This window comes from Halichondria panicea, chromosome 3 (genome assembly GCF_963675165.1).
Source record: "Halichondria panicea chromosome 3, odHalPani1.1, whole genome shotgun sequence".
NCBI classification, from domain to species: Eukaryota; Metazoa; Porifera; class Demospongiae; order Suberitida; family Halichondriidae; genus Halichondria; species Halichondria panicea.
Genome location: NC_087379.1, coordinates 6,487,864 through 6,514,573, shown reverse-complemented (window position 1 = coordinate 6,514,573; position 26,710 = coordinate 6,487,864). Strand labels below are relative to the sequence as shown.

General features: G+C 42.7%; 1 pseudogene; it reads left to right on the top strand.

Annotated features, from left to right (window-relative positions):
* Positions 1-24,419, top strand: part of LOC135333929 (uncharacterized) — a 38,666-nt pseudogene extending 14,247 nt beyond the window's left edge.
* The last annotated feature ends 2,291 nt before the right edge of the window (positions 24,420-26,710 follow it).

Genomic DNA, 26,710 nt, shown 5'->3' with positions numbered 1-26,710 from the left:
TATCTATCTATATGTGTATGTGTAATTATACATGTACCAGAATCAATGCTCTAATTATAGCCATATGTCTATTATATATAGGGTCATTCTTGTGCTTGTACTGCTACGTATTGTATACAATGGCTAGTATGATAATTATACTAAGAATTCACCATTGGTTAAATGGTTAGTAGGGGTTGGGTTCAGGGGCGTAGCCAGACGGGAAATTTTAGCCACGCCCACTTCCGGTGTCACACCCTCTTGATTGGGGCACACCTACTGGTTACACCTATTGCTCATTGTTTGTAATGGCTTTTTTTACATGTTTGTGAGAAGCTAGCTAGACTAGCTAGTCTAGCTAGCTATAGACATTCTAAAAGGCAGGTGTCAATTGTGTATTGCTAGTCTAGACAGCTGAGCACCATTACATTTACCTGAGAGGTTTCATGTGGCTGAGATTGTTCTAAACTTGTCCTTCCTGAATATCGAATAAAGTTATGCTTAGAGCTGAGTCTGAGAATACTGGAGCATGCAGGATTGATACTAGAACTTAAGTCTTGGTCTTCTTTGTTTGAGGTAGCTAGCTAGCTAGCTGAGACAAAGCTAGCCAAAGTGAAACGATTCACGGTGCTATCTCTACATGATTTGCAGCCACGTGCATGAAAAGATGGGCAGGGCTGCTTGATTTCAATTATTGGGGAGCCCTGCCCAATTTTCTCAGCAGCTCCTGGGGGGGTTTCTGGGCAACCAGGAAACAATGGTAGCTACGCCCCTGGGGTTATATAGTAGGTCTGTCGATTATCCTTACAACATTTAGTTGTGTCACAATTACTAAGGTCTATCTCGCCCGTACAGTCATCTGTGACAATGGTGACCTGAGACTTGCGGGTGGAGCCACTTCCAGAGAGGGCCGTGTGGAGGTGTGCGATAATGAGATGTGGGGGACCGTCTGTGATGACTTCTGGGGTGCACCCGAGGCTCAAGTAGTCTGCTGGCAGCTCGGATACAGCAGGGAAGGTACGTACATGTACATTAATGCTCGGTGGAGCGTATACTAATGCAGCCATAATATACGCACACAAATATGTATGCGTTTGTTTTTTACCCTGCTTTTTCCCTTGATCAATTGTGCACCCGTTAATCATATGCATCTTCTTTGTGTAGGTACTGCTTTTGGTAGTGCTTTCTTTGGCCAAGGCACTGGTTCCATCTTGTATGATGACTTTGGCTGTACTGGCACTGAGAACAGACTGACTGCCTGCTCACATCTTGGCGTGGGACAACACAACTGTAGGCACACTGAAGATGCTGGAGTGAGGTGTACTGGTACGTTACTGAGTTCAGTAGAGCGTGCTGAAGTGTATAATTGATCTGTAAAAGCTAAATCCAAACACGATTTCTGCCTCAAAATAACATGCACTGTCCTTAACATACTTGCATAACACTTATACTTTTAAGGCTGAGAGTAGAGGTATTTAACTGCACAGTTAAATGAGAAGTTTGCATGCATGATGGGAGGCTATAGCAGCTAGCTAGGAGTGTGCATGTAGTCCAGCCACGCCCTCCCCAACTTTGTATAGCAAAGAGGCTTGGAATTCGAGACTAGTGTGCATGCATGCATGCAGTCAATACTATAGGATTCTTGTATGAAAAATGTAGTGTTATTAAGTATGTTCATCCATGCATGCAGGTACTTGCACTGAAGGAGATCTCAGGTTAGTCGGAGGAAGCAACGATTTCGAGGGTCGTGTGGAGGTGTGCAGCGGCACTGGAGAGTGGGGCACTGTCTGTGATGATTTTTGGAGTGACAATGATGCAATCGTTGTCTGCCGACAGCTTGGATTCAATGCTGATGGTAAGAACTATAAGATGGATGCTTCAAATGAATACTTATACATACATGCAGTACTGACTGCGTGGTTCATAATTTGCTCTAGAGATTTTCATTCCCCATTGTCACTTGCATACATGTACATAAGTATGAAAGGACTCATTGTAATACTTGCCTCTTTGCTCGTGATTAGGTGCAACTGCTTTCAGTTTCGCCTTCTTTGGTCAGGGAACAGGAGAAATTCTCATCGATGACGTCCAATGTGTTGGCACGGAGACTCGATTACTCGACTGTAGCCTAACACAGATACACAACTGTGCTCATACTGAAGACGCTGGTGTTTCGTGCTCCATGGATACAGCTGGTCCAAGTACGTGCATGTATTAATCTTTATTCTATGAAGTAACTACCAGCTGTAACATAAATTGTATTTATAGTGGAAATGAAGTTCTAAAGTTTGGTATGCCTTAAAGTGCTAAACAAGATACATGAATTCATTTACTGGTTTTCAGGTTGTTCTGACTACGAGCTTAGACTTGTTGGTGGAACCAGCAGCCTTCAGGGTCGAGTGGAGATTTGCTTGGGGAACATCTGGGGCACAGTTTGTGATGACCGCTGGGATAATGCCGATGCTAGTGTGGTGTGTGGCTTTCTTGGATACTCCCGTGACGGTACGTTGGTAATGTATTGTAAAATGAATATAACAGTATATATGCCTTTTTCTGCTTTATACTCCTGTCAGTACTTTGTGTACGCAGATCTCCTTAATTTTGTGCACTGACATCCTATACCGTAACCGGACCCATGCACGAGCATTGCACAATGGAAAACTACCTATGTATAATTATAATTATGCTCATGAAAAGACAGGATGGTCACGATTATATTTCTTCACTGGATAATAATATAGGTGCTGTTGCTCGCTCATTTGCTGCTTTCGGACAAGGAACAGGACCCATCTGGCTGGATGAAGTTGGTTGCCAAGGAGATGAAGCATCACTTGCTTTCTGTCCCATAGATTCGACCCACGACTGTTCACACTTTGAGGATGCCGGAGTGGAGTGTATCAGTACGTTGTGTGTTGCATGAGCTGTATCAAGCGTCCTAGCTAATGTGCTGTCTGTGTGTATGATATGTCAAGAAATGTCTTTTAATAAAGATCGAGTTAATGTCAGCTAGTGATTACATGATTTAGATTGTATAGGAGGCAACTCAGTAGTTACCACTGAAGTATACATGCACTGAAGTTGTATACCGTACAAATACGTGTTTAACATGCATGTTCACACATTTTATTATCCGCTTTCAGTCTGTGTTCAAGGCAGTGTGAGGCTGGTGGACGGTCCAAGCGATCTGGAAGGTCGTGTGGAGGTGTGCAACAACCAGGAGTGGGGCACGGTGTGTCAGACCCTCTGGCAGAGTCCTGACGCAGGAATTGTGTGCTCACAAATTGGATACTCAAGATTCGGTGCGTTAAATTAATTGCAAATATCTATTACAATCCAACCTGGCTCTGCTTAGTATATAATTTTATAGTTAGCTAGTAATGTAACGGTATATAATTCTTTTACAGCTCTGTATAAGTTATTCACATGCAAAATTAAGGATTAAGTACGCATGCACATACTTTTATAGGGGCCATCGCCAACGGTGCACTGTCTACTGGCTATGGAATTGGAAGAGGTCCAATCCTCTTTGACCAGGTCCAGTGTGTTGGTACTGAAGACTCCTTGTTTGACTGCCCGAGCTCTGGGCTTGGCATTCACAGCTGCCCGACTGATCATAGTCTCGATGCTGGTGCCATCTGTAGCTCTGGCAGTAAGTTAAGATATATCTACGCACATGCAGTACTTGTTGAGATCGATATCGTACAGTCATGTCTTTAGCTGGATGTGACTGCGATGACAATGTATATATACCATAATATACGACTGTGATAATTATTATTATGGCTCCTTTGCTGACAGTCGTCTGTGGGTCTGGAGATGTCAGACTGGTTGGCGGAGACGCTCCCGGCTCTGGCCGTGTTGAGGTGTGCATTCGTGAGGTGTGGGGAACAGTTTGTGATGCCCTCTGGGATGAGATGGAGGCAGCTGTGGTGTGCAGGCAGGCTGGATTCTCTAGGATCGGTGAGTCCCTCAGGTTTAACTGTGGTCAGCCTTTTCTCTGGCTTGTCTCACTTTTGCTACTTTCAGTTTAGTAGATGCAGAGTCTGTTGACATGAAATAATTCACAAATTTGTACAGGTGCAAATTTTACAACTGGAGCCTCGTTCGGACAGGGTACCTCCCCCATCCAGCTCACGGAGTTACGTTGTACTGGCTCTGAGGACAGCCTTCTTGATTGTCCCGGTAGCGACACTGTAGTGGCCACCTGTACACATTTCATGGACGCAGGAGTCATCTGCAACACTTCCGGTAATTTCCGCTTATAATTATTATGTTAAAATAGTGGCTACTACTTCTATTTCATAGTTAGCTCCAGGCTTTATTCCTATTACAAGACATTATACTAAGAACATTTTTGTCAAGCTTTGAAACAAGACACATTGCATAGATTTGACTGGTGTTGCTTATTAACTCTTCCTTTGCAGTGGTGTGTCTAAAGGGCGATATTCGATTGGCTGGCGACATCGCTCTCCGAGGTGATGATCCCTCGATGCAAGGTCGTGTGGAAGTGTGCAATGATGAAACATGGGGCACAGTCTGTGACGATCTTTGGGGCAACGAAGACGCTAATGTGGTGTGCAGGCAGCTCGAATTCTCGGACCAAGGTTAGAATTGATTTTTTTGATGTAATGAGAACAGTGAGTAACCGTATATAGCGGGTATTTTCGTCAATGTAAATTTTCTTACTATATACACAAAAATTTTTATTCTACAGCACAGGATAGTGACGTAGAATATTTGCAGAATAATTTCGCATTTTTTATTTTCAGATGATGCACTACAATACGAAAACACGGAAATAACTCGCTATACAGTATTATTGTCTGGTACATTGTGCCATTAATTTTTCATGCATTAGGCACCCAGCCTGGCTGTTTTTATTGTTTGTGAATTCCTACAGGCGCTACCGTTGTCAGATTTGCTGGTTTCGGTCAGGGAATGGGCCCAATCTTACTTGACAATGTGCAATGTGCTGGAGACGAAGATAGACTCTTTGATTGTCCTTCCAACGAACTCGGGCTCCACAACTGCGCACACTCTGAGGATGCCGGTGTCAGGTGTTTGCCAATCCCACGTAAGTTACTCCATTTGTTTGTGCTTGTGTCATCTTGTGCATGTGTGTTGATGATCTGAACAAAAAACTAAAGGACGAGGGTCTGCCCTCTGCTATACTTGGCGCCCCATAATTAAAACCATCAGGGTGTAACAACCTTGATACATACGACATAATGATTATACAATTTTATTCTTTTGTGTAGCTCTATATAGATGTGTTCATAATTATAATGTCCTTGATCTATATAGACTAGATTATGATATCTCACTGCAGCACCTTGCTCCAATGGAGACGTGAGACTGTCTGGTGGAACTAGCAGCGGTCAGGGTCGAGTGGAGTTCTGCCACAATCAGATCTGGGGCACCATCTGCGATAGTGGGTGGGGCATTGATGACGCCAATGTCGTGTGTGGTCAACTGGGATACGTCAGAGGTACTTACTACAAAGTTATATTAACCAGTTCCAGGACACTCCATCCTTGGTCATGGATGGGTTGTCCAGAAAAATTAGGACCCTATAATTATAAGTTATAGCTGTGACACATGCACGAGTGCCACATATGGGATATATTGGCTCAGTAGTGACTTAGGCCCGAGGGCCGCAGGCCTTGAGGGCAAAGGTCCTTTTATAGGACAACTAGTTTGCAACTACTTGTGGTTGGCTGTGGAATGCACCAGACGCATGAAAAACGTTTTCTGCCTACCACTGAATCTGTTAACAGTGTTATACTATAAAAGGGACCGTTTCAGGTTACTGGGTAGAGGGTGGACTTTAGGTAACTTCAGCCATACACAGTTCACCATTTGACCTGGGCCATACGGCAGATATTGGCACAGTGTTTCCTTTGATCTGCCCACTCAAAATGCAACAACTGCATGTGTGACTATTAAAGCACTTAATTTTGACATTGCGTATGATGACAAAACCAAAGGCCTAGTTACTGGTCAGTATCAGGATATTAAGTGGATACATCATTGCAGATGGAATGAACACGGCCATTGGTGGTGCTTCCTTTGGCGAGGGTGATGGACAGATCTGGCTAGAGAATGTAGCATGCACTGGTACTGAAGAGAGTCTAGGCATGTGTGTGCATGATGGTATTGCCAACCAAGACTGCACTCACGCCATGGATGCTGGTGTCACCTGTCAAGGTATGTGCGTACATATTAAACAATTCTATACTATAATTAATGGCGCTATCTGGACTGCACATAATGTATTTTCATTAGTACTGGTACCTTGGCTCATAAGACAAAATTTTAACGATTTTATCTCTCCCTCGCAGAATGTACTGCCGGTCAGATACAATTGGTGGGTGGAGCCTCACTGACCGAGGGACGAGTGGAGGTGTGCAACAACAACGTATGGGGTACTGTCTGTGACGACTTTTTTGCCGTCAATGAGGCAAACGTGATCTGTAGACAGCTGGGTTATTTGCCCCCTGGCACAACGGCCACTGCTGAAATTCAAGCTAGATTTGGACAAGGAACTGGACCAATCACCTTCGATAACCTTGCCTGTACCGGCACTGAGACCTCCCTGTTTGACTGTCCCCATAATGGAGTCAACATCCACAACTGTGCTCACTCTGAGGATGCTGGAGTCACTTGTCCAGCAGGTGCAAAATGTACCCTAACAGACATTTATGTCATCTGATTGGCCTAGTTTATGTGCGTACATATATACATGCATGTGGAAATTTCACCATAGATAACTGTACGTATTTGTGAACTGTCCTACAGAATACTAAGCCAATCTGTTAGACAGCTTGTTAGAATCTACAGTATGGTATTGCAATTGATTTTAGAGTGCACTGCAATGTCAAAATTACAACACTCATATACATTGTACAAATTCATGGATTCCTTTGTGGGCACATACAGAGGCCTGCGTGAATGGAGATGTGAGACTGGCTGGTGGTACTGGTACTGATCAGGGACGACTGGAGTTCTGCCTTAGCAACATGTGGTATTCTGTCTGCAACAATAGCTTTGACTCAATTGACGGCAGCGTCATCTGCAGACAACTGGGCTTCTCAAGATATCGTGAGTATCCATTTTCAACGTTCACTGTAATTGTACATGTTGTGTGCTAGTAGATTTCAAATTAATGTTCCCTTCTAAAGCTATGGATGTGATGTTGTCATTTTTATCAACTATCTACAGATGCTGATGTAACTGATGGTTCGATGTACGGAATGGTCCCGACCATCGGGCTTGGCAATGTCGGCTGTACTGGTGATGAGACTGCCCTCTCTCAGTGTTCTGCAAACGTTACAATCGATCCCAGTTGCACTATCACCACCGTCGTTGGACTCGTGTGCAGAGATGAACGTATGTTCGAATGATTATGCAGTGAAATCTGTTTACACGTATATTGTGGTCACTCCGTGTGGTCACTCTCCATAACATATCCAGGGCCTCGAAGCTTTCATATAGCTTCAGCTATATAGCTAGCCTGCATGTGTTAGTAGATCACGTACCTCTCATTACAGCCACTAGCTGTATTAGTGTGCCCAAGGGTTACCTCTCAGATATAATTATATGTAAGTATCATTTCTCTACCTTTAGACACATACAAGCATACATGCTCTCAGTAGTTACAACAGAGCTCTCACAGTAACAATTAACTTCTTCCCCTCTGTAGTTGTATGTGAGGACAACCAGCTAAGGATTGTTGGCGGGTCCAATCAGTACGAAGGTCGTGTGGAGCTCTGTATTAGTGAGAACTGGAACACCATCTGTGCTGATGGAGCTTGGTCAAACAATGATGCCAACGTTGCTTGCAGAGAAGCCGGATATTCTGCTACGGGTAATTAGATTTAAGACTTAGCGCGCAGTTTAACTTTTTTTTGTGTTGTGAAATACGAATATGTGTGTATTATGGGGAATATATGCATGGGTGTATAGGTGTGGAGTGGGTGACTATAGTGTGAAAATTGAGCGTTACATTTATAATTTTGTCTCAGCAATTATGATTTATGTTATAACATGCAGGAGCTGTGGCCTTCACTGATGCTTTCTTTGGACAGGGTATTGGACAGATTCAGTTTGATGTATTTGGCTGCACCGGCCTTGAGAGTCGCCTTACTGACTGCTCGTTTGACCCTGTCACGTCCAACTGCCCTGGAGATCACACCCAGGATGCTGGTGTCCGTTGCAACCAAGGTGTTTGCTCAAAATTATTTTCCAAAATTGTGAAAGAATGCCTCTTTGTTTGTCATGTGACCTTGTGTACAATGTAGTACTGCGAATATTTTGTACGCAGGTTGTGAGGAAGGCGAGGTGAGACTTGCCGGTGGAAGCAGACCCAGTGAAGGTCGTGTTGAGATCTGCATTGATGGTTCCTGGGGCACAGTCTGTGATGATTTCTGGGACAATAATGAGGCTGCTGTTGTTTGCAGGCAGCTTGGACTACCAGCTGATGGTACGATTGTGTGTTAGGAACCTACCTGTGTGTGTATAAGCACATATATCATTGGGCGTACGCGTTTAAAGTGGTGCTCGGTAAAGGGCTAAGCATTTGAGACTAAAAGCTGACTGTGTGTATCATAGCTATTTCTAAATGTACGATAGCAATCAAGGTGGTCCTTGAGAAAATACTGTATAATTTACGTGAGAATTGTGTACAGTGCACAGTCTCTTTTGTATGGGCAAGATCATGTGAAAATATTGTGGAGGCAGTAGAATGGTCCTTTGATTAAGTGTAATTCTCTCCATACATTCATCCTTACCTCCAATCTCTCTCTATTCCTCATAGGAGCCATTGCTACAAGCCTCTCCTCCTTTGGTGTAGGATCAGGTGAAATCCACCTTGACGACCTCATGTGTACTGGAGAGGAGGAAAGCCTTCTGGACTGTCCCAATACCATGATACACAACTGTCTCCATATCGAAGATGCAGGGGCCATCTGTCAAGGCTGTGTCGCTGGACATATTAGACTATCCAATGGCTTCCGAACGAGTGAAGGACGAGTGGAGGTGTGCCGTAACAATGTATGGGGTACCATCTGCGACATAGCCTGGGGGCAAGAGGATGCCACCGTTGTGTGCCGCCAACTCGGGTGGTCAATTACTGGTGCAGTCGCTCAAACAGGAAACTTTTACGGGCCTACGGCCGATACCATGGTGCCCATCTATTCCTACAACTTTGGGTGCACGTCAACTGAACAGGGATTGGTGGACTGTCCATTCCTTGATACTACTGGAAACTGCCTCCATTCTCAGGATGCTGGGGTGCAGTGTAGCGAATTTGGTGAGTTGCCTCTTAGAAAAAATTCCCAACTTTCATGCACATTTCTGCCAGTTAATACTATGCAATGTGTATAGGCACTTTTGCTACACGTAAGCATATAATTATACTGTCCATTCTCTGCTAATGCTCATGTTTTTCTGTGCTCGCAGCTGCCTGCAATGAGGGAGAAATACGTCTGATGGGAGGCAGTAACCGACTAGAGGGACGACTAGAGATATGTCTCAATGAAGTATGGGGTACTGTCTGTGATGATGGCTGGGACAGCATTGGCGCCAACGTGGCCTGTAGACAACTGGGCTTCTCTAGGTTCAGTAAGTTAAGAATTCTTTCTTTAAAGATTCATACTCACCAGCAATTTGACTGAAATTCCCAATAATAGGAACAGATGAAGACAATTATTCTAACTACTGAAACACACACACACAGTTATTATTGTTCTTTTCTAGAATGCATACCGCCACATAATATGCATGCTTATATAATTATTTCGTGACCATTATAATTTTACACATCTTTGTCTTTACCCACAGATGCCGTTGACTTCAGCAATGCGATATTCGGACAAGGTACGGGTCCTATCTACCTCGACAATGTGCAGTGCGTGGGATCAGAGCTCCACATTCAAGAGTGTACCTACTCCAGTGATGCAAGCGAATGTACTCACGCTGAGGATGCATCCGTCAGATGCAGTGGAAACTGTAAGTGCATATATATAGATCGTAACTATAAAAATTAATTATGTGCTTGTAAAATTTACCCTTATTAAATTTATACACAAAATTCAAAAGCTAGCTCAAAGCTAGTGTAAATTATAATATTACATGTGTTTCTTTAATGCAACGTTTCCAAGACTTTAAATGCTTTTATTCACTTCCGTCATGACTGCAGTGATGTGCGAGAATGGAGATCTGAGGTTGGCCAATGGAAATAATGACTTTGAGGGTCGCGTGGAGTTATGCTTCAACGAAACTTGGGGAACCATCTGCGACAGTTTCTGGACTGAATTTGAGGGTGATGTTGTGTGCCGTCAGCTTGGCTTTTAGCCCTTCGACGCCGTTGCATTATATGACGCTACCTTTGGTGAGGGAATGGGCCCCATATGGTTCGATTTCGTGTTCTGTTTCGGACAAGAAGAGAGACTCTTGGACTGTTTCAACAATGGCTTCCGCTCCATGGACCTTTGCACTGGTCACAACAATGATGCTGGCGTTAGATGTATAGAAGGTATGTATACTTTGACAAATATAGCTAGTAGTTTGTGGGCCCTGCTCGAAAAACTTTAGTGAAGTACGTATCACATCTATGTAGAGATTTGGTGTTTCAAATCCCATATAATTACAGCAAGCACCAACAAAAATTTTATAGCATGCCAAACATGCATTTGTACAATGTATTACTCAATACGTATGTTACGTGGATGAATAAATAAATAAGGATATCTTTGTGTTCAGGATGCGATACTGGTACGGTGAGACTTGCTGATGGACAGGGTATGACCGGTCAGGGACGAGTAGAGGTGTGCACTGGCCAACACTGGGGCACAGTCTGTGACGACAACTGGGATGTCAATGACGCTAACGTGGTGTGCAGGCAGCTCGGATTTTCTGGAGCTGGTAAGCACGGGTGACTGCATGGTTCCATGCATGTCCTGGCATACGTTGCATATAGAGTGTCTACAAACAAATTAATGTTTACATATAAAGTTATAGGCTAACTCCATAGTGACAGTTGGACGAGGCCTATAATTGATTTAGAATCTTCTAAGCAAGCTAGGCTATATTAACCACAAAGAAGACTATGAAACCAAGAGTTTCTACAAGCCTCAAAAGCAACAATAAAGCTTTGCTTTGGCTAGTCTACATAAATTAACTCAACATTGAAGTCAGTTTCCGTTTCTTGAACATCATGCATATAATGCATGATATTCAAGATGAAATTTTGTCTTACTCTTTCAGCTATTGGTAGCTGAAAGAATAAGACAAAAGCTGCAAATTAGTGGCACTGCCGAATACAAAAATACTTAATTTTTAATGATGCACTGCATCATCGTTACTATGAAATCAACATAAATTTCCCTAGGCAAGTACATATAAGTATCAGTTTCTTATTCCCTCCCTAGCTTGAGGCCTTTTGTGTAGTCAGTAGAATGGACTGTGTTCGTGATCTTCATGCAGTGACACCAGTAAACCTTGCCTTGATTGAAGGAACTCAGTAGCGTAATGTTTATCTCTCCTGCAGGTGCCATGGCCATCACTGACGGCACATTTGGAGTGGGAGAGGGTGCCATTCATTTTGACAACCTTGCCTGTATCGGAAGTGAGACCTCTGTATTTGACTGTGTAGTGGACACTGACACTTCTGACTGCTCCCATGTTCAAGATGCTGGAATCATCTGCTCTTTGAACAGTGAGTGCATGTATAGAAGTATATATAATTATATTATCAAAAAGTGTGTTTTGGGAGTCCACTAAACAATGGTTAATGGCAGCAGGCTGAGGTCCTTCGATGTGGTTGCATCGGGTAATTGACTGTACATGAGCAGTAGGGTTGCCATCCACGTGCAGTATCAGTTACTTTGGTAGAGAAGCGATCTCCAGTAGCCGTTTCTTTCCCTCCGCCCTCCCCCTTTCACCTGCTTTGGTGGTTAGGCCTCCCTAGTTTCACACCACGAGCTCGGGCTGGGGCACAGCCAGCTCGGTTAAGGGGGTTCAATAATTTATAGGGGCCCACTCAGGGGGGGGGGGGGTGCTGTCCTCAGCCAGGGCACTCCTTCTGTTTGGGTGGTGGCTTTAACAGCCTTATTGTTTCGGGCCCAAATTGTTGGTTTATATGGTTCTATAATTATTGGGTGGTTCTCCTCAGCCCTTTAGTCTGACATTAATTCTATTTTTGAGCAAAGAAAAATATTATTCGTGGAATCGATATGGTTATAGCTTCAGTACATACATGTAATAAGCGATATTTGATTGGTTCTTTGTTCAGAGATCTGTGAGGACGGTGATCTTCGACTGGGTGGGACCTCCACGTCTCCTTTAGGTGGCCGTGTTGAGGTGTGTGTGAGCGAGATCTGGGGCACCATCTGTGACAACAACTGGGACAACACTGATGCAGGTGTTGCCTGCAGGAAGCTCGGACTGTCTAGATTTGGTGAGAATGCGTGTTGTCTGGGTGTGACTGCCAAAAATGATAATATTTTTGCTGTACCTACAGAAGACTTATTCATCAATTACATTGACAGTCATTATACTCTAAACAGGTGCTCAGGCCCAAGGAAGCTCCTTATATGGTGTTGGAACTGGAGATATCCTCTTAGGCAACTTTGGCTGCACTGGTAGTGAGTTGAGCCTCCTGGACTGTACCAACAATTTCACTAATCCTGGCTGCAGTCCAACGTCTCAGGCCGGAGTTCGTTGCAACCCAGCACGTGAGAATTGTTTTAATTGAAGACTTACTTACTTACTTAAGTGTTCGCTTTTGTAAATCAGATGTACAAATCCTGTTTTAATATACTTGAGGGGTTGATTATAAAATGTTGAGTCGTTTATTTTGCAAGATAAAGTCTTTGCCTAGTGTACTAGTGTGATTGTGGTCTGCTTCGTCATGTGATATATGCCACTCCTACAGCTATCTGTCAAGATGGAGAGATTCGACTGATCACACCAACTAATAGGCCAGATCTCCGTAACAACAGTGGACGTGTGGAGGTGTGTCTGAACGAGGTTTGGGGAACAGTATGTGACAACGCCTGGGAAACAAGTGATGCCAACGTGGCTTGCAGACAGCTGGGATTCTCTCGATACAGTGAGCGCACATTATTTATCTGATTGTATCTGTTTCTGCATGCATGTTTGCCTGAAAACCATATTTTTGCTGTAATCACCAGTCCTTACATGTAGTTCAGATGCTAGTGTACAGTACACAAAATATACGTATATACATGCGCATGCATACATACCCAGGCGTTTAAAAACTTGCCTTTTTCCTTGGCAGATGCTGTTGCTAGACCATTGGCTGCCTATGGCCAGGGTGTTTCTGCTATCTCCCTTTCCAGCTTAGGCTGCACTGGAGACGAGGAGAGACTCATCGACTGTTCATACACTGACCCTAACGTCGACATGTGCACCCACAGTGAGGACGCAGCTATCGACTGCAACGAAAACTGTGAGTCAGAATTTACTTTAGTTACGTAGTTTTTAGTTGTGAGCCTTATCCATAGCAACAACTTTGTAACAGGAAAATGTCCTCTTTATTGGAGTGTCCTAATTTTTTCAAGGGTTAATGTATACGAGTTTATAATAAGCAAATTCCTGCATGATTGTATGAGTGTCAGGGAGTTTAAATGATTATTGGGTTTCACTGTGTGAAAGTTCAGTCTTATACTATGCACTAACTCAATACCCTGTATACGTTGTAGTATTTTGTGTCGAGGGTGATGTCAGACTGCAAAATGGCACCGATAGTACTCAAGGTCGCCCGGAGATCTGCATCGGAGAAGAATGGAGGACTATTTGCGATCAGGGCTGGTCCCTCAATGACGCCAACGTCCTCTGCGGGCAGCTTGGCTTTGCCTCAAATGGTAAGTATACATGTATATATAGCTATACTTATTCTAAACTTGAGTGAAATTGTAATAAATTATGGATATGCATGGGCAACTCAAGTCCTTCTTAGACCATGCAGCCATGTAACGGTTGGTTACGTAGGCCATCAAAGGAATTTATAATTTTATACATTGCATTTTACTACTGAAGGATGGGTTCCCCAAATATTGGTTTTGTAGGGAGTAATTTAATCAATGCTGTATGTACTCATCGCAGGTGCTCAGATCTTTAGCAATGCCTTCTTTGGTCAAGGAACTGGTGCGATCGCTTTTACTCAACTATCTTGCTTCGGTACGGAGCAGAACATCCTTGAATGTCCAATTAGCACTGACACCAGCACTTGTACTCATGCAGACGACGCTGGAGTTATCTGCCAAGAAAGTATGTTTCCATAATTATGATTGAATTTTTCGTGCAAGTGCATGACATGTTGCTTAACATTTCTACATTGAATTCCTGCAAACTCGGTAAAATAAGGGTCTTATTCAAATTGCATTTTCTGCAGTCTGTGAAACTGGAAGCATTCGCCTTGTTGAGGGTACGAATGAGTACGAAGGTCGTGTGGAGGTGTGTCTTAACGAGCAATGGGGTACGGTATGTGACGACATCTGGGATACACCTGACGCTAGTGTTGCCTGTGGGCAGCTTGGATACTCCCGAGACAGTAAGCAAATAGTAACGTAATGACAAATTAACACTAATTACTGAGATCTATCCATGCTATTTTGTAGACCTTCAAAACACATGCAACCCTTTACCCATCATTGCAGTGCCAGTATTCAAAAATTTTATGAACCCTTCTCCAATTAGAATTTTGATACAGATACTGTGGTGACATTTTCATTGGCTATACCACTCGTCAGTCATTCACTATGCCTGTGTTTTTATATCAACAACAGATGCTGTAGCAATTTCTTTTGCTCCGTTCGGTCAAGGCCTTGGTCCAATATGGTTGGACAACCTCGCCTGCAATGGTAATGAGGAGAGACTCATCGATTGCGGCTACGATGCTCACACTGCTGACTGTGCTCATTCTGAGGACGCTGGACTACGTTGTCTACGTAAGGCAATCAGTACCTGTACTGTACTTCTTGTAGTCCATGGAAGTCTTGTTTACTGTTTTCGGGTTCTGTGCACTGAGTTGATAGCATTATAATTATGGGATATAATATATTGTGTATATAGCTATAATTATATTAGTGTAGCAAGTTGCGTAATTAAGGAAATGGTATATCAGCTGATTGAGTAATGTATATGTGCGTGCGTCCGCTCCCGTGCAGCTTGCACCACTGGGGACATTAGACTGCTTGATGGTAGCGTCATCTACGAAGGTCGTGTGGAGGTATGCCAAGACCAGATGTGGGGAACTGTCTGTGATGATGGATGGAGCGCTCTTGATGCTACCGTGGTGTGCAGACACCTTGGTTACTCTGGCATTGGTCAGTTGGTGGTTCTAGTGGTCAATAATATAAAGCATAGGTTCACGTCTACCAAATCAGCTGTTACAAATTATTTACTCTGAGACAGTATTGATTTCTGCTTGATATTATTATGGAGGTAATGATGAACTCCCAGAGTTACAAGCTTACATAATTTAAGATCCTGCACATGCATGTATATTACGTTAGTACCGTATGCATGTGCATAGTCACTGATGTTTCTGTTAATACTATCCATCAATCGGCTTTGGTGTATCTCTGGTGTGTTGCAGATGCCCAGGCCATCCAGGGTGCAGTATTTGGACAGGGAGTTGGTCCGATCTACCTCGACGACGTGGCATGCAGTGGAACTGAAACTGACATCTTTGATTGCACCGCCACAACAACACATGACTGTGACCACTCTCAGGATGCCTCTGTTCGCTGCAACTTCCCACGTGCGTTACTCCAATACTAAAACGAATTATCAACTAGAAAAACGAACTCATTATAAGACACACACACACGAATATATCTTACGTTTCATCATTTCGACTACAGCTGTTTGCACGGAGTCTGAGTTAAGACTGGTCGGAGGCACGAGATCCAGTGAGGGACGAATTGAAATCTGCCGTCTGGAAGCATGGAGCACTATCTGTGACAATCTATGGAGCCGGGAGGAAGCTCAGGTGGCCTGCAATCAGCTGGGATATTCAAGACACAGTGAGTATGGAGTATATATTTGACCAAACATACATTTTCTGCTACATTATTTTTAAACTGCAAACAGCAAACTATTTCAGTAATTTTCTCCTACAGATGCTAATTCAACGGTTGGTGCTTCGTTCGGTCAAGGCACTGGTCCCATCTACGGCACTTCAGTGGTGTGCAATGGGGAGGAGCAAAGCCTTTCAGACTGCATGTACTCTATGGACGCTTCCACATGTTCCCATGCCAACGATGCTGGAATTATGTGTGCCGAAGATCGTAAGTGATTTTATACTGTTTTTCAATTGTAATTTTTTTTTATAAGAAACCACTTTAAATGCTGTCTTGGAGTCGTAAAAGCAATCCTTATTGAGTTATCTATCAGGGTCCTTGCATGAGCAGAGGCATTTCATATTGTGTTATAAACTCAGTACAATGTTTCATCCATTTTATCATTGTCTACTTTTTATCATTGTACACTTTTCCAGTGCTGTGTCAAGATGGAGATATTCGACTACAGGGCGGAGCCAGCGAGCTTGAGGGTCGTATCGAGCTCTGCAATGATGAGACCTGGGGAACAGTCTGTGATCGCGTATTCGGGACTTCCGATGGCAACGTTGCTTGCAGACAACTTGGTTTCGCTCCTATTGGTACGTCCTCACCATAATTATATAAACGCAACAAATGTTTCTATATGGAGGCAAATTTATATACTTATACAACAGATCAAATTACTGAAGCTATAGGGTGGGAAAAGTCAGTATATGCATGGTATATTGTATATATAATTATGGCAGTGACCATCACATGAAGTCAACTATCATAGTTATAGCAATAGTGCGTTCATAATAAATCCTTATCTACTCTCTCGTTTTTTAGGTTCCACCATCAGATCTGGTGCTTTCTACGGGGAAGGCAGTGGACCAGTCCTCCTTGATGGAGTCGGCTGTACTGGACAGGAGAGTCAATTGGTGACTTGTCCTCACTTTGGTATCGGCATGGTCGACTTCTGCACTGGCGGACACACTCAGGACGTCGGAGTCATCTGTGGAGAGGGTACGTTATAATATCTACAGGTAGCTTACTTTGTTAATTGTTATAATGTCCTAAAGTACGGAATTGTTTTCTGTAATTGTTAATTCAACTACTGTAGGAGAACATTTTGCCATAGTAATTGAGAGTCTCCCACTCTCTACAAATGCATGCACCAACAGCCTCCAAAGTATTTGAATGGCCAAGATTTTAAACTTATAGTGAATCAATAGTTGTGTCTCTCTCCGTGTGTTGCAGTGTGTGAGAGTGGCAGCATCAGATTGGCCAATGGAGACACACCTTTCTCTGGTCGTGTGGAGGTGTGCAACGAGGAGGCCTGGGGCACTGTCTGTGACGACAGTTGGACCCAGGCAGATGCCAACGTTGCTTGTCTGCAGGCTGGCTTCTCACGATTCGGTGAGATACATATTATACAGACACAGGCAATTCTTCTGAATAATTCATTCATGACTGTTCAGTAACTAGCTGATGTACTTTGCTTGCATGGTAGACTATTTTTATATACATATAATTATATAGCTAAGGTGTGTTATGTATGTGCATGTGTATAAATCGTGACTGGCTCATCATGATTCTTCAATGTGATTAGGTGCAACTGCTCACAGTCTTGCCTTCTTTGGTGCTGGCGTTGGACTTATCCATCTGGACGACCTCATGTGCACCGGAATGGAGGACTCTCTCTTCGATTGCCCCTTCAATCCCAACCACAACTGCGCCCACTCTGAGGATGCTGGTGTCACTTGTGTGCCAGAAAGTAAGACCAGCAAACTTGTCAAGTATAGAGCCAAGCATGAATGATTGCTCTTGGTTGACAGTGTGTCATTTGACCTGCCTATAGCTGCCATGTATGCATTTATAGTGAAGTACTTACACGATACTATTGAACATACGTAGGTGTGTGTAGTGATGGAGACATTCGTCTGTGTAACTCTGCTGATTACTGTGGTGCTGATCTCCTCGAGGGCAGACTTGAGTACTGCTTGAACGAAGTATGGGGCACTGTTTGTAACAACATGTGGTCGGTCAGTGATGCTAAGGTTGCCTGTATTCAGCTCGGATTCTCTACAACAGGTATTCAACATTTGTACCTCAAAGAAAGCCTATCACCAACTTTTTATCTTCATCCTTTAATGATAATAATACTTCTTTATGTAATTTGATATTTAAAATTGTTCTTAAATTTCCACTATATATACAAAGAATACTAAACTGTCCTTAATTAATAGTAACTCCTCTCTCCCTCTAGGAGCCCAAGCCTTCTCCGACAACACCTATGGACAGGGTTTCCCATCCTCCCAAATATGGTTGGGAGGTCTTAGTTGTACTGGTTTTGAGACTGCATTGATTGACTGCCCCTCATCTGGCACTTTTGGCTGCACCCACGCCATGGATGCTGGCCTCCTCTGTGTAGAAAGTACGTTTAGAGTGTTTAGGCTACGTGGGGATTATCATATTTACCGTACAAATTTAGAATGCATGGTTATATCATCAGAGGCAATGCTGGGTGGGTGACCATGGATGCATGCAACTTACACACTCGGCTTCCAACTATCGATGATTAGATTTGTGTGGTAGCTGAGCATTACAATTATATGTGTTATATATGCCAGCCGATTGTAATTACACTTGTGCGTGCTCCCTCCCTCCCACAGAGCTTTGTGAGGATGGTGATATCAGACTGATTGGAGGTACTGACTTGGACTCCAATGGTCGACCTCTGGCTGGACGAGTGGAGTACTGCTTGGCAGAACAGTGGGGTACTATCTGTAACAACGGCTTCGACAACTTCGATGCTAGAGTCATCTGTAGGCAGTTGGGATTCTCAATCAGTGAGTCTCATTCATATCTATGCACTGATCAGATACAATAAGTATGACAAATACACACATGCATATATATTTTGATAAGTTTCTTCATAGACTATGTGATATTTAGTGTTTTACTAAAATCACACAGACGGTGCAGTGGCGCTGACCGGAAGTAACAATCCTTACGATCCAGCTGCTTCTACTGTTCCTGTATTCCTAGACCAGCTGATGTGCACTGGCACTGAGAACACTATCCAGGGGTGCAACCCTAACATCAGCCCAGCTGGCTTCACCACCTGTACACATACCCAGGACTCTGCTACCAGCTGTCAAATCAAAGCCTGTGAGCAAACACATAAGCACACACTTACACGAGTCATAATTACACACCTATAGTACTGGACCATATTTTAAAATTGTTCACATTCATTTTTCAGCTTTCCCCACTGGCGTTACCGTAGTTCCTACCAGTGATACATCTCTTGTGGTCAACTGGACTCGTCCCATTGAGTTTTACTCAACTCTTCTCCGTTACAGGTGAGAAAAATTGAAACATAGCCCATTTATAAGACCTTGCACTTAGTGTATATGACACTGTAATGCTTTGTTTAACAATACTGTTGAATATAGATTCTAGATTGCGCTGCTTTTCTCCCTCATGTACATTTGACGACCTTTTATTTTCTAGTGTGTCTTGTGCCCACATCCTTGCAACTACCATTGATGACACGATGACAACACAAACCATCATTGGATTGGACGCTGCAACAGATTACAGTTGCTGTGTTGAGGCTCAGTACACTGATTCATCAGAGAATAATCAGGCTTGTGCAGATGGAACCACTCTTGACGGAAGTGAGTGTTTATATTCCTTGCAGATCTATAGCTTAGTATTGTGTTTGTTGCACATACATTGTATACACATCCCTCACTCAGTACCTGGTGTGCCTACTAACCTTGGTTTTGTTGAACTTGACGCCACTAACTGTGGTACAGTCACCTTCACTTGGGACCAACCTTCGGAAGACGAGAGAAATGGTACGTCATACTTCTTGTCACATGACGCTTAAATATTATTATTGCTCCAGGTGAGATCACGATGTACCAACTGAATGTCATCTCTGCCAGCTCTGGACAGAACGTTTTGAGTGCAACCCCCACCACTAACAGTTACATAGCTTCCGGCTTGCTGTGCTGCAACAGTTACTCCTTCCGTGTGGCAGCTTCCACTTCCGCTGGATTTGGTCCACCGACTAGCGGCCCGACACTGAGGACCTTGGCTGACCTCACAAGTAAGCTAAAAATACACTTCTTTCTTGAATAAGGACTAATATTTTGAAGTACTTTCAACTCGTTATTTTACTTGCTAAAGTGTTGTAGCCACTTTGCATTATCTATGGTATTAATGAAAGCACCGCGGGTGCTGATGCCTCAGTGGAGATACTAAAGCTACATAACATAAATCTACTAATAACTTTTATACACACATTATAATTATCATGATGAACATTTTTCCCTTTAATTTTGCTGCATGCAAACTCAAAGAGTGGGTAGTGATCGAATGATTATTGTTAAACGATCGATGCTAAAAGTTCAAGTCTAAAATTAGGTTGCATCAGCAGAGCCTTGCAGCTCTCTTCTCACTCTTGCAGTTACCAATAGCTAGCGTTCTACTAACTACTAAGTAGAGTAGCAACACTCGGTGAACTTTTAAAAATCTGCAATAGCAAACAAAACTAGGCATAACTCGAGAACAAAGTATTATTTTGCAAATTCACGAATTAAAATCTAAGAGAAAACATCACTAGAAGCCTATAGAAACTCTTACTTGCACTTCATTAATCCTTGAGCAGCTGTAGCAGACACACAGACAGACACACAAACCTCGCTTGCACATGCACCCCGGGGCATAAAAAACTGCTGAATGCTCTGCCAAATAATTCTGTGCAATGATGAATGTACATACATGCACACTCTGCAGTTCCAATTCCTGTTCTTGTGAGAGCCACCAGTGATACAAGCCTCCAAATCAGCTTGTCTGTCATAACAGAGGTCATGAACCAGCACACAGGCGGAGATACCTACACTGTCGACGTATCACCTGACTGCAGGAACGGTCAAAATGCCGGTGTAGAGAACCCTGCACCACAATCACTTGCCTACGATGTTGACCCCTTAACCACCGATTTCTCTAACTTGCGTAAGTTGTTTTGCTATTAGCTTATGTCACTGACACTGCCCTTTCCCACAGTGCAAGATGTGCCGTACAGAGTGAGAATATCAGCTGTTGTGTGTACATCCCCTGTGCTCATTTACAACGAGCTTTGGTTCACTCGATCAAGTGAGTTATGGATTCTTATAAATTTTTGTACATTATGTTGGCAATTCTATCTATATTGGCTTAAAAAATACATTCAGCATCACCCTGCTAAATGTGTACTTACAATGATAAGTTTCTAACATGTATCTTGAATGTATGCAGCTGCCTCCGTTGTTGATCCCAAGATCACTGCCACTGCTCGCTATCCTAGTGACCCATCAACAGCAAGCCTTGCTTGGACATCATCGGATGCTGACGTGGTTGATGTCAGCGTTTACAGTGGAGACACATTCAGTGAGGTGAGTCCCCCCAGGCCGCTATATTCAAAAGTAGCTAAATGAACGTAACAGTATTGCATACATGTGATCTAGGCTGGTTGTTTCAACCAAACATGCAACAAACTTGTTCTTACTGCATGCAAGGAACACCTTATCAAAATCAATTGTTTTTATTCATGCAGGAGAACCTAGTTGGCACACAAACTGTACCTACTATTGGATCCAGTGTCAGTGTCCTCGATGTTCCTGGCCTCGATATTTGCACACGCTATTGGTTCATTGCTCGAGCTGCCACCTGTGCTGCGGAGGCCTTTAGTGAGCCATCCCGTGTGGAACTCCGTGATACCGACACTTTTGAATTCGTATTCAATCTTTTCGATGATGAAGGTTCATGCGATAACTGGATCAAGGTGGCCACTATGGACAAAATTAATGCTATCGAGACTACATTGAAGGCTACCTTGGATTCCACTGTGTGTGGTTTCATCCAAGTGGGTTGTTTTGACAGTAGTACTTTCAGCTGCTCTGACAGTAGTGATTTCAGCTGCTCGAATGCTGAAGGAAAGACCGTCAAATTCAGGTAAATTACCATGCTCATTAATAATTATTGACTATGCAAATAATTATAGGCATATATACTAGCCAGCAAATACATAGATTTAGTTGCATGCATAAATTATTATAATTATTAGCTTAATTATCTATAGGTTTGTGTTAATTGTTTCTCTATTCTAATTCCACAGCACCACACTTGTCGGACATGGAACATCCTCTGCTAGTTTAGACCAACAGCAGTGTTTTAACGAATGGCTGTCTGGAAGCCCACAGTTCACTCTACCCTCTAGCAATGGAAAACCTATTCGAGTAAGTGAAACCTTGAAACAGTCATAATTCATGCTTTACAACGCTTGCCTTACCCTACTAACCATTCAGTTGTAGCAGTTCCAACTGTTTATCATACTTATATCTATTTCATCACTATACTTATAATCTCCCTTCAAACAGGCCATGCCTGTATGTGAGGTAACTACTGAGCCCCTAACTAATCCTTCATCTCTTCCCGACTGGGTTGTTGTGCTCATTGTGGTGATCGTGCTGGTAGTGGTGGTCGTTGTCTTGGTTCTGGTGGTGGTCATTCTGGTCGTGAGGAGAAAGCCTTCTTCTCCGAAAGCAAGGTGAGATTCCTGTGCCTATACTCCATCCTTCTCTAAAGTCCTGCAGGGCCGTAGACAGCGGGGTGGGCAACTGCCCCCCCTGCCCCCCCCCGCTGTCTATGGCCCTGGTATTCTATATATAGATCTGCTGTGTAACATTGATCTGTACATGCGCAATGGTTTAGTTATTCGAATGGTGAAATTATATTGAAATGTGGGCAGGGCTATCTGATGCGCATGCTGACAGTGCTGAGAAAAGTGATGTCCTTTTTTTAGGTAAAATTCAGAGCTCCACTACGCCTCTGGGAAGTAGGAGCATCTTCTTAATTTAAGCATAGATAGAATAGATAGAGTAAAGAGGGATTGGAAACGGAAGTGATTCACGTGATGTTTTACAATGAAGTCTATATGTAGTGGCCATCCGTGTATCTCTTCATAACTCCCGCAAAAGCCCGGGAAAGTTATTGTGTCCAATGCATACATCTCAGAACTACCCCCATTACTGAATCACATGCCCCCTGATAGTAGGTATATATCAATTGGAAACGAATCTCGGTTGTCGTGAAGTAGCTAGAGGTACACAGAGGGCTTTTTTATGCTTGTGTTCCTATATACTTACGATATAGCTAAGACTGTGTAACTAAATAGTGTCCTGTGTCCCAAATGGCCTCAAGTATGAGATGAAAGTTGATGTTTAGCAGCAGGACTGCTCGTGGACTTATTACAGAGAGCAAAACAATTCTCAAGAATTATATTCATATTTAGCCCTCGTGTTAAAAAGTAAGCCTCGATTAAAACTGTAGAGATACACGGATAGTACTTCCGTTTCCAATCCCTATCTATGGTTTAAGCTACCTTGTTTTAGCTGCTCCATGAATAGCTGAGCTGGTGCCACAGCAAGTTTTAGAAGTTGCCATGAACAGCTGTACTCAGAGTCTGAGTATATAGCTGTGAGAGGATAAGAAATAATAGTTGACTTTTTTTTAGTTTCAACTGTTATTTTTTCACCCCTGCAAACCTAAGCTATCTACGGCCCTGTCTTGTATAGCTGTACTTATAATTATACATACTTCATTTCCCACTGCAGATCTGATAACTTGCCTCACCACCTGATGAACGATCAAGATGATGTCTCTGTGTCTGGCCGCTCCATTGGTATCGTGGAGAACCCTCTCTTTGCAGACAATGATGGTTTGGAAGATATGCCGAGCTATGCTACTCTGTCTGCCAAAGAGAAGGCTGCTGAGGTGAGCAACCAACATGCACTCGATACTTTCGTAAAACAATAACGATAGAAAATAGTATTCCTGGGTGTAGCCTATTCTATAGAGCTGAATTGAATTAGGGTAACTGATCAAAAGTATAAGGTCTTATTTTTGTACTGTTGCTCCTCCTCCCTCAAATATACAGCATACAACCCAATTTGCTATATACCCTTATGTGACTGTGTGTTTAGGGTATGTATAGTGTAGTACCAATTATTGTTCTAACTTTTTCTTCTCCCATTCACAGGCTGAGTTGGAGAAGGGTTATCCTGACATGCCCACAGGGCAAGGTTTCTCCATCAACTTCGAACCTCCAGAAGAGTACTAGTGTCACTTAAACTTTGTAGTATAAGACTTCCTGCTTAGTTTTTTTATAATAAGCAGCGTAGATTAAAACACTTTACATTAGCCTATTATACTGCCGATTAATAGCTACAGACAAAAATTATTGTGAACCGTTATTTTGGAGTTATTTTTATGTCATAACAAACCTAGAAACCATGCACCCACGTTTAACGAAAAGAACCAGGAATGTTCACAGCTTGCAGTTTAGCTCAGCTAAAAGCATAGAGGCCATCTCCTCTTTATATAGTTAGGGTATATACATCTTCCTGGGGTCAGTAATCAATCAAAAAATGGTATAATTATATACGTGTATAGACATACACAAATACAAGGTACAACAAAATCCTTCTCTTCTTTGAATTTTTACTGCACCTCCACGATCCTCCTGCTTGCAGCACATGCATGTATTAACATCAGTTCTACTCTTATAGGGCATTACCAGCCTCAATGCTGGGCAGGTGCTCACCAGCGAAGACATGCAATATAGTTATATTCACTTGAATAGGCTGCATGCGCAGAGAAAGAGTTTGCTCACATAATCCGTTGCACGACTGCCCCAAATGTATAGAATGATCACAAGGGAAGTTTGTTAATTGGGATCACGCAAGTGTTGCCAGAAACAACAGTTACTTCAACAAAAATGTGCGTATGCATGTCCAAACATTTCTGTTGATTGGTTCAAGAGGTTGAGACATGGTATGCATGTGTGGATACAATGAGGGTCCAACTAGAGAGAGGGGTGGCATAAAGTAAGCGCATTATTATTGCTCCCTTGTATTTTCATCTGTTTTCCGCTGTGTATTTAATGAAAATTCCTGAACTACATCTAGATAAAAGAAGTAAGTCCTTTGTTTATGTCAAAGTTTGCTTCTATATAGCTACTTCTTAATTATCTTGGAGAAAGTATATACTGAGAGAGCTCCCTTAGCCACGCTATCTATGGTTGAGCGGAGTCCAACCAACACGAACTGATTAGACGTCTATTAGGTATAATTATGAGTAACTTTATAATTATCATGGATATGCATTTATAAAATTATCTGGGCTAGGAATTAATATGAGTCTTAATTCTATAGACTTTACAGCGGGTGATTAGAATCATGTGATTGCTGTCAGAGTACTGGAAGCAATAGCTATAATAACAGACAGACAGTAAATAAATTAATACTCTAAAGTGATTGGCTAAAAACCTGTGCATGCGCCATAATTAACGATACGGTTTAATGCCAATTAAACCAAGTTAACTGGGATTGGAAGGGCGTGGCTAAGATAGAGGGGAGGACCTGCTAGCTCGCAGTACGATAGCCTGAAGGCATGGAAGCGGATTGGTTGCCTAGTTCGTTCCTAGTATAAGTTGGCTTGGTTACAACTTCTCTTCAGTAAACGAACTTCCAAGCTGCTACCAGAACTCTGTTCATTTCGACTTATAGTAGCACCGCGGTTCTCTCAATAACGACTTCACCCACCCACCTGCCCGTCGTCTATATTAATTTTGTTCTACTAAGCTATATTGTTTAGTAGGACCAGTGCATGCAAGTGTGTTGAGGGGTTTGGGTTGGTTAACCCAATCTTAATGGCAAGGCTTGGGTATAGCGTAAGGCCTGAGGGGATATTGTTAATGCTATATTAGCCTCGATTCCACGTATTTTAATCGGCCTGGAATCGAGGCTAGATAGATAGATAGATAAATTTTCATTTGGATAGGAATGCTGCATCCACCATAATGGTAGGTTTTCATGCAGGTCCTATATAAAAGAAGAAAAAATATATATATAAAACATACATATAGATAATTAATTCTTATATGACAGGTGTTCTCCTAGATTGTAATGTGTAGTGTTTTCAGGGAGGTTTTGAACAACTTTAAGGTGGGACATGATTTTGAGGATAGCGGAGACGGTTGTAGTGCAGAGCACCTGAGTATTCAAAGCTCCTTCTGTATATAGGCTAATGCTATATATAATCGTAGATTAAATAGGGAGAGGGATTGGAAACGGAAGTTACCTCGAATTATATCCGCGTTACGCCGGGGTTTAATCGAGGCTGTGTATCTAACGTTGGTAAAATCTTGTCTGCTAGATTATACTACATTTGTACTAAAACTTGCACTTTCAACTGACACTTGACACCATATGGGACACAGTACACCGATGAGTTGCACAGTTTTAATATTAGAAGCATTCTAGGTACATAAAGATCTCGTAGTGTGTTTTGTACCTCTAGCTCTCTTCACAAAAGTTAAAAATGTATTTTTTCTTTTCCAACTGATGCTCACCATTAGTGGGCAAGAGAATAACGTTTTAGGGGGTGGCTCTGAATATCTTGTAGTGATCATAATTCATGAAACATTGTTTCCCGCGTGTTGAGCAACCGTAACACGGATTGACATCAAAGGCTCTCCGGTGCCCATGCTGCAAATTCAATGTAAAATGTCACGTGATGCACTTCCGTTTCCAATCCCTCTCCCTATT